Consider the following 8,871-nt stretch of genomic DNA (forward strand, 5'->3'; position numbering starts at 1 on the left):
AGAGTCTGTCTGAGCTGGATCAAACACCCTTTTCTCCCTGTAAGTCTGACCTTTCTTGAAGTTTTTTCAATCTATCTTGAACTGCAGCGTGGTTACATTCTGTTCACTTTGTTCAACTGCTGTTGACTTTGTTCAACAGCTTGGTTTCATGTGGTTTTCAAGGGGAACTGGGAGAGCTTAAGCAACTCCCTAGCTTCACTTTGCCATCTTGGCTCCATCTCCAGAGTGTTGTGATCTTCTTCCCAAATGCAGTCAGGTGATAAAAGTTTAGATCTTTTATTATCTCCAATATAGCCCGGTTAGCTTAGAGGCCTATCTCTCTGCTTGGTTCCAAGAGCTCTTGCCGCTTTGTCCTTTGCTTCTGTCTCTGCTTTCTTCAGCCTCCAGAGCCAGCACCACTCTTCATGTCATTCTGGTGAAATCTCGACTTGTAGCTTCTTCACTCTGAAGAACTTCCTCGACTGGCCCACTGAAGCTCTATTTATGCTCCTTCAAGAGAGGGATTGTGGGTTTTCTCCCATAGTGCTCTCTGGCCCAAAGAGCTTCAAGGGAGGTGTGAACTCATTGAACTCCAATGAGTAAAGGTGTGAACACAAGCCTTGTATTAATTAGTTCTACTTAGTACCTTGTTTCAGGTTCTGCCCAAAACATCTTCTTGTAAGATTAGATCAACTCTAATTAGTTAGCAGTTAGTAAGGATTCCAACACCAGAGCTCTTAGAAAATTTCAATTTCAAATATATGACTCTGGAGAAACATAAGGATGTAGTCAGGAAAATGATATCATAAGGGACTTAAAATTTATCTGTTTACATTCTTACATGGGAGGATGACACGTAATTTATTAGAACTTTCTCATTATTGTGGTAGTTAGAAGGAGACAGAGGACACATGTGTGAGTTGAATATGAAGGGATAATATCTTTTTTTTCCAAAAATAATAAAATTAAGGAATAAGAAATGGGAGAAAGGGAAAGGGAGAAGTTGAATGATGCCAACTATCTGCCATAAGAAAGAATAAAGAACAAGATTTTACAATGGAGGGTTCTCAAAAAAAAAAAAAATCAAAACTGGAAAATCTTCCATAAACAAAGTGAAAAGTATTTTATCCAAAGTCATAGCAATGTTCTGGGATGACCAACTATAAATTATTTTGTTTTTCTCAGTAGTACAATCATCCATGACTACTCTAGAGGACTTATGATGAAAAATCTTATACATAACCAGAGAAGGAACTGATTGTGTCTGAATACAAATTTCTGTCTCTATTTCTCTCTTTCCTTTTAGATTAATTTACTTCAGGATTTTCATTTTCATTAAGGTGGGAGAACTATATTTTCTTTCACAACTTGACTTTTATGAAAATGTTTTATATAACTTCACACATTTGAGTAGGAATAAGAGAGAGAACCTAGAACTCAAAAATCTTAAAAAAAGAATGTAAAAAAAACTTATTTTGATTATAACTGGGGAAAATATTAAATAAATAAAAATATTTTTAGAAATATATCATCTCAGTTTTCATATTTTTTTCTTGTGTGTTTCACAGGATTCTTATGGGTACAAGATGAAAAAATGGATGAGGAAATGATTTATAAATTGTGAAGTTATGTAAGCACAAGGTTTCATGTTTTTATTTTTATAGTTAGAATGTATTAAGTACCCAATCTGAATATTGTATCCTTAAACATTCTCCAATGTTAATATCCAGAACAATTATCTTCTTTACTTTATTTTGCTATTGATAAGATGTTGCACTTGGAACTTCTCTTTCCAGCTATTTCCCACACACTATGCAGGGGTCCTCAAACTTTTTAAATAGGGGGCAAGTTCACTGTCCCTCAGACTGTTGGAGGGCCAGACTATAGTAAAAACAAAAACTTTGTTTTGTGGGTCTTTAAAGAAACTTCATAGCCTGGGTGAGGGGGATAAATGTCCTCAGCCACCGCACCTGGCCCACAGGCCATAGTCTCAGGACCCCTGCAAAGGATACCCAGAATTCTTTTAGTCAATCAGCAAGCATGTATGAAGTGTTATTCATGCTCCAGAACTATGATGGGCTCTGAGAATATAAGACAAAAGCCAAACACTCTTCGACCTCAAGATTATAATCTAGTCAAGAAGATAATGTGTGCATATATAAGTATATACATGTTTTGTCCACATCACAAATATGGTATCTTTCTAAGAAAAGAGGCTAGTGAGTGGGAACACCTGTCATGTGTATCATTTGATCTAAGTCTTGAAAAAAAAGCTATGATTCCAGGAAATGAAAGTGTATTGGAAGAGAAAATCAGATAAGAGAATATCTAGTAAAAAGATGTAGAAATGGAAAATAGCATAAGATAGGATAGAATAGGAAGCATAGGATAAGATAGATATATTATGGACAGATCGATGATGGATAGGTGATGGATAAATAGATGATAGATAAATAGAGAGATAGAAAGAGTTTGAAGAACATTGAGTAGGCCAATGTATCTAGACCATAGGGAGTATGAAGGCAGTATTGTTTGACTAGAATGTAAATGTAAAACACCAGAGATGAAGAACTTTTAATGACAAAGGCATTTCTATTTGGTCCCAGAGGTAATAGGAAACCTCTAGCATTTATTGAGTAGGGAAGGGCCATGATAAGATTTCTGTTTTAGGAAAAATTATTTTGGTCCCTGCATAGAGAAAAAGATAATGATATCCAAAATTGTGATACATAATTTTGGAATGGTAACATAATGAACAATATGAAAGACTAGCCTTTTTTTTTTTTCTCTAAGCCCCATGAAATCCAAAAAAGAAAGGGGCAAGGAAGAAAAAATTGTACAGTACAGATAATGCAGTTACCAGTGAATCCAATTTTCTCATACTCTCATCCTGATTCTGATATGAAGTTTCATGGACACAGTTTAGGAAAACACTGTAGCTATAATTGTTGACACCAGCAACAATTGTAGCTAGTAAAAGGACTTGGTCCAGATAGGAGCCAAAGAAGAGAGCAGATTGGCTTTAGGGAACTGAGCAAAATTTCTCTTCATTCAAAACTTTCCTAAGAACAAAGGACCATCTAATTAGCATATTAGCTGTGGATTAAATGATGAAATATCAAAGATTTAAAACTGTGGATTATCCAATTGACAAAGAAAAGTTACATGATAGAATACAAACATACTACAAAAATGAAAAAAATATGCAAAAGAAGTGATCAAGTGATGTAATGTATAACCCTTCAAAAGGTCATCTGATTACAAGATAAGGACAAAGTACAACAGAAAGCTTATGTCTTTCACTGGAAGACTAGTACCCCTGGGTAACATCTGTTGAGCCCTTTACAGGGCTGCTTTCAACCTTTGGTATCCACCTGATTCACCTAACTCTTATCTGTGGCTCCAAGAAACTGTAGCATTCAAAGTGACCATACCCTAGGAAATCATTTCAGCAAACAGGCTAAACAAGGTTAAACATAACCAAGGGATCTCAAACCCTATGGTGATTTATGGTGAGTCTACTCCAAGCATGTAAATATTCCTCTGAAGAAACTGGTAAATGAGAACAATGTTTCAATGACCATGAAGGCAAGTAAAATAGATTTTGTGGAGAACTTAAAGAGTTTGGTTTGATATCAAAGATACCAAGGTTGCCCACTGTGTCTCAAATCATCACTAGTCATCTTGACTCTGTCCTGCCACTGACAGTGGTGGCTCTGGAAGTGTGAGGCTGATGACTTTGTGTAACTCTGCCTCACTTAAGTACATTTTACATATGATCAAAAAAATGTAGGAGAGAAATAAGATGAAGTCTGGAAAAGAACCACAATACAGGAAGTGCATTTTCTGGGAAGAATTTAGAGGGACAGTTGGGGGAAAGTTATAAAGGATTTTTAAAAATGCCTTGTGATCTACAACATGGAAGAGAGTATCAACACATAAGAAGTCACATAACCATTTCAGAACTATATGTGTGAATATATGTATTCTCTTTAGGAGAATATTTAGGGGGAAATCTTCGCAAGCCCTTTATGCTTACTGTTCCTATGCTGGAACAGAATTCTACTGGAGATTCCAGAGGAAAATGGAAAGATCACAACATTCTTGATAACACTGGAATTTAAAACAATAAAGGAACAGTTGTATTCTTGCTTCTTTTCTAGCCTGCCCTCACTTCATATACTGAGATGTTTTCAACTGCAAACCTTCAATATTCCAGATGAAAGGAAGATGAAAGAAAAGTTTACATAAGAAAAACTACAAGGCAAAATATGTTGATTATATTAATTATTAAATTTATTTCCCTATATGTTAAAGTTTAATTTAAGTCAATGGAATGACTATGAATTAAATTACAGGTGCCTAATGCTCATTCTATGCTATACCTGCTTTTTTTTATTCATTAAATGACCCTTTTTATAAATCTCTTTGATCAGTCAATGATTGGAAACAAAAGATAAAAGTGGAAATCATCTGTGGCCAAAAACTTTTCAAAGAATCATTATGTCATGCATTTGTATAAAATATATTTATTTAGGAAAACTGCAAATCCATTTTGAAAGTATACTCAATCATAATTTGACTAAATATGTGCCATAGTGGATGAAAAGATCAAACATAATGCAACACAACTTGAAATATTCCAATGATCTTATTAATAATGAAAAGATGCAAACTTGTGATCATATAAAATTCATTCCAACCTAGAATGCTAGAATTAATTTGTGACAACTTTTGTCCTTAACATCAACAAAGAACACTTTAAAATAGGTTTCATTTGTTTTCCTATTAAGCTAAGAAAATGAAGTCATTGCTAAAAGTGAGTAGCAGCTAATTATATATTAGTTTTTCACCTATGATTATATTGATGATTTCTTGTTATTTTAAATCTAAGCTGTTTATTATAATGTTGTGCCACAATTCTCTTTTATTATCCTGACTCAGTTTCCCTAATTATCCTGATTCAGTCCTACCTCGGTTACCCTGCTTCTCAGTTCTGCAAAACCTCTCCTCCTTCTAATAGTTTGGGGTTGCTTGCCTTGGTCTAACTGCATAATTTGCTCAGAAATCTGTTTCCTAGTAGCAGCTCCTGTTCTATAGAGAAGGGACAGGTGGAGCTACTCCAGGCCCCATCTTTTTTTCCTCTTTTGGAATCCCTGACAGACTTGGGGTACCCTCCTAGGGCAGCAGGACTATCTTGAGCATTGCTATTCAGTAGAGGCTGAGTTAAATGTACAATGACCACAGACCTGACTCACAGTGAATTGTCCATCTCAAACTATATTCTCTGGTTGAGATGCTTCCCAACTGCAGAGGACCTGAACAGGGAGGAGGCCTGCATATCTCCCTAAATAAGGAATGCTGTTTGATGCTAATAATTCTGGGGTTATCAGGGAGAAACTGGTCCTTGCCATAAGTCCTTGCCATTTTTCTAGTTTTAGTTTGGTTTATTTGCTTTACATAGGGTTGATCAAAATTATGGTGCTAAGACCTTCTAGAGGAAGATAATTCAATGATTTGAATATTCAGAAGAAAGAGAATGTGGAATGTTATGTCACAGTTCTCTTTTATTGTCCTGACTCAGTTTCCCTAATTATCTTGACTCAGTCTCCCAACTTCTCGGTTCTGTAAAATTTCCCCTCCCTCTTTATCAGAATACTTGATAAGAATAAAAGATCTTCTGTTTTAGAATATCAGAATGCCTCTCCCCATCCCAAGCTATTACATTGTCAGATACTGTCTTATCAAGATACCTCTTCCCATGTCCAGGGTGCCTCCCCCTGATTATGTCATCCCTCTCTCCAGAAACTCACTCCACCCTGTCAGAGATATTGAGAAATTTGCTAAAGATTACACATCAGAATCACAATTAGAGTTTGAACTAAGCAAATGGGAACTCCTAGAAGAAGTCATTTTTTGATGCTGATTGGGTTCACTACATTACTTTTTCAAAGTTTTCACAGGATTTTTCAAATCCTTTTTCTTTTCCAGGCCCTACCTTCATCTTGTCCATTTCACTTCAGCAAATTAACTTGCCTCCTACTAAAATCTTCTTCCTTGGGAGGCATTTCTGAAGATATACCTAGTTAAAATTTTTTTATACAACATACCTCCTGAGATAAACCCTTCTAATTTTAGACTGCTTAAGGTTTTCTTTCACTGAACTCAAAATTGTCTCATTGCACCTTCCACCTTTAGTCCTAATTCTATTCTCAAAGGAGTAATAGAAAAATTTATTGTCTCTTTCAGATGAGAGCTCTTCAAATGCTTAACAGCAGTAGCTTGTTTCCTTTAAGCTCTGGTATGTTACAAATATGTAACATTTTTTCTAAAAAGGCATAATGTGCTTTAGAGTTTAAGCTACTTTATTAACATTTTTTTCAATCACTTCCTTAAGTCTAAAAAAATCAACAAAACAATAAACCAAGCCCTTTCCTTTAGTCAGCTTATTTTAAGTGTAAACTCAGAAAATTTAAAAATCAAGTCTCAAAGTATAGCCAAAGAAAATATACAAAGCCAAAATTTGAAATGTCTTTTTCCTCAAACAGCCTAGAGGCCAGTGTCACTAGATTGGAGAGTACCTGTCAGGGAGTTCACTTTACAGTATAAGAAGACTGGAAAGATAGGAGGATTTAGAACTTGAATGGCATTGAATATCAAACATCACATTTTGTATTTGTCCCTAGAAGTAATAGGAACCCATTGAGTTTGAGTAGAAAGATAACATGATCTGCACTTTAGGAAAATCACTTTATTTACTGAATGGAAATTGGATTAGAGGATCTAGAGACTTGAGGCAGGAAAACCCATCAACAGACTATTGAAATAATTCAGATATGAAGTGGCACTGGCAGAAGAGAGAAATAGGAAAAAGACTGCAAAGGGGAAATAGCCTTAGCAACAGATTCAACACCAGGGATAAGACATTGAAAGTAGTCTAGAATGACTCTTTGGGTTTTGAATCTGAGAAACTAGAAGGGAAGATTGGGGATTGGGGGATATAATGAATTCTTTTTGGGACACATTAAATTTAAGATGTCTACTAAATATCCAAGTCAAGATATTTGAAAGGCAGTTCAAAATGCAAAAATGAAGCTCAGAAGAGAGATTTCAGGATAGGCAGATTTGAGAATCATCATGAAATCAACAATAAAGTGGTGTAGCAGAAGAGAAGAGGGCCTACTAAGACCCTAATGAATACCTATTATACAAACTTAGGGTACAATCTCAGAAGAAGATCCAGCAAAGGCAATACAGAAGTAGTGAGAGAGATATGAAGAGAATTAAGAGAGAGTATTGTTCCAAAAGCCTAGAGAAAAGAGATTATCAAAAAGAAAAAAGTAATCAGCAGTGTCAAAGGATGCATATACTGCCATTTTCCCAGCACAGTGTCTTTGATTGCATCCACATACTGAGTTGGAACCCAGTACACCCAGTAGTAAGAGGCTTCAGTGGGACCCAACTGAAATGCCATCATGTGGTAATCTTCATGTCCTTCAATAGGTTCACTGACCACATTTTTAATGGAGCCCATGGGTAATGTTTCAGTTCACTCTTTAGTGCCAATCCACAACTGGTCTTATTCTAATTTAAAGGTGAGTCTCACTTTTCCTCTGGTCTTATTATACATGCCTGATAAAGGTACTGTTGGCAGTCGTTCCTGGGCACCCTTAACAGAAGGCATCACATCTTCAGGTTTCCCTTTATCTAACACTTTTCTGTGTTGCTTCTGCCTACAAAGTGGTTCCTTCTTACTCACTTCAGCTTTTGCTTCTTGTTGTGCTGCATCTTTGGGTGTGTTTACTGCTAAAACATCATTTATTGTAGATCCAACCACCATAATCTTGGCACCACTGGTTACTTTGATTTCCCGTAATGTTTTCTCCTCAGGTAGAAGTCCCTTAAACATAACTTTCTGCATGGCAGGTGGTAAGCCTGTAATGGAGTGGATCTTTCCCTTCAGCTTGGCCCCTGTGCTGTCCAGAGGCACTCACATTTCATATTTGTTCTTGCTCCAAATGATCTTCAGATCTACTAGCTCCTTCTCCGTGTCGGTGTCGTCACCATTGCTGACCGAGGCCTGGGCGCTGGCTATGCCCCCCTGCATCAAGTCTAGTTTTCTTTGGAAAGGTTTTGATAGCACAATAATTCAGGAATCAGATCTCAAAAGGTTAGGAGAATGAGAGGAGAGGAAGTCAAGCCATCTGTTAAAAAAGGTCTTTTTGTGGGTTTTACCTACAAAAGACAGAAGAGATATTAGACAATAGTAAGAAAACAGTAAAATGAAATGGAGAAAAGGATCAAATAAAGATTTTTTTTTTCCAGGATAGGTGAAACACAGATGTTGCAAAAAGTAAGAAATGAGCCAGAAAATTGGAAGATAATTGAAAATAAATAAAAAAGAATGCCAAGAGTTTATCTGTTGGATGAAATAAGATATGATAAAATAGGATCTAATGAAATAGCTTGAAGGATTAATCATAGTAAGGCCTAAGTCTTCATTTTGTGAGAAAGAAACAAAGGATGACAGAGTAAGAGAAAGCATCTGAGAAACAGGAAATGAAGAAGGAAGAAATGGAGATCATGTGGAGTATCGTCAGTGTTTTCTATAAAATATGAGGCAAACTTCTGAGCTAAGAAAATTGGGGGAGAAGAGACGGGGAGGTTGAAAGAAAAATGAGATTTGGAAAAGCCACAGGGAAAATAGGATGGTGAGTTGATAAAGGAGGTATAATAGATTGTCTAACAGCAGTGAGGGCCCAGGTGAAGTTATATGATTATTTTTGTAGTGGATTCAGTCATAGTGGTTGCCCTATTTTTTCCACCTTTGTTCAACAGCAGAGATTTAGGAGGGGAAGTGCTTAATGACCAGGATGATCCAAAGTTGAAACA

General features: G+C 36.1%; 1 pseudogene; it reads right to left on the minus strand.

Moving 5' to 3' along the window:
• Positions 1-7,288: 7,288 nt before the first annotated feature.
• Positions 7,289-8,086, minus strand: LOC127557097 (ubiquitin domain-containing protein UBFD1-like; annotated as a pseudogene).
• Positions 8,087-8,871: the final 785 nt, after the last annotated feature.

This window comes from Antechinus flavipes, chromosome 3 (assembly GCF_016432865.1).
Source record: "Antechinus flavipes isolate AdamAnt ecotype Samford, QLD, Australia chromosome 3, AdamAnt_v2, whole genome shotgun sequence".
In the NCBI taxonomy this organism is placed as follows: domain Eukaryota; kingdom Metazoa; phylum Chordata; class Mammalia; order Dasyuromorphia; family Dasyuridae; genus Antechinus; species Antechinus flavipes.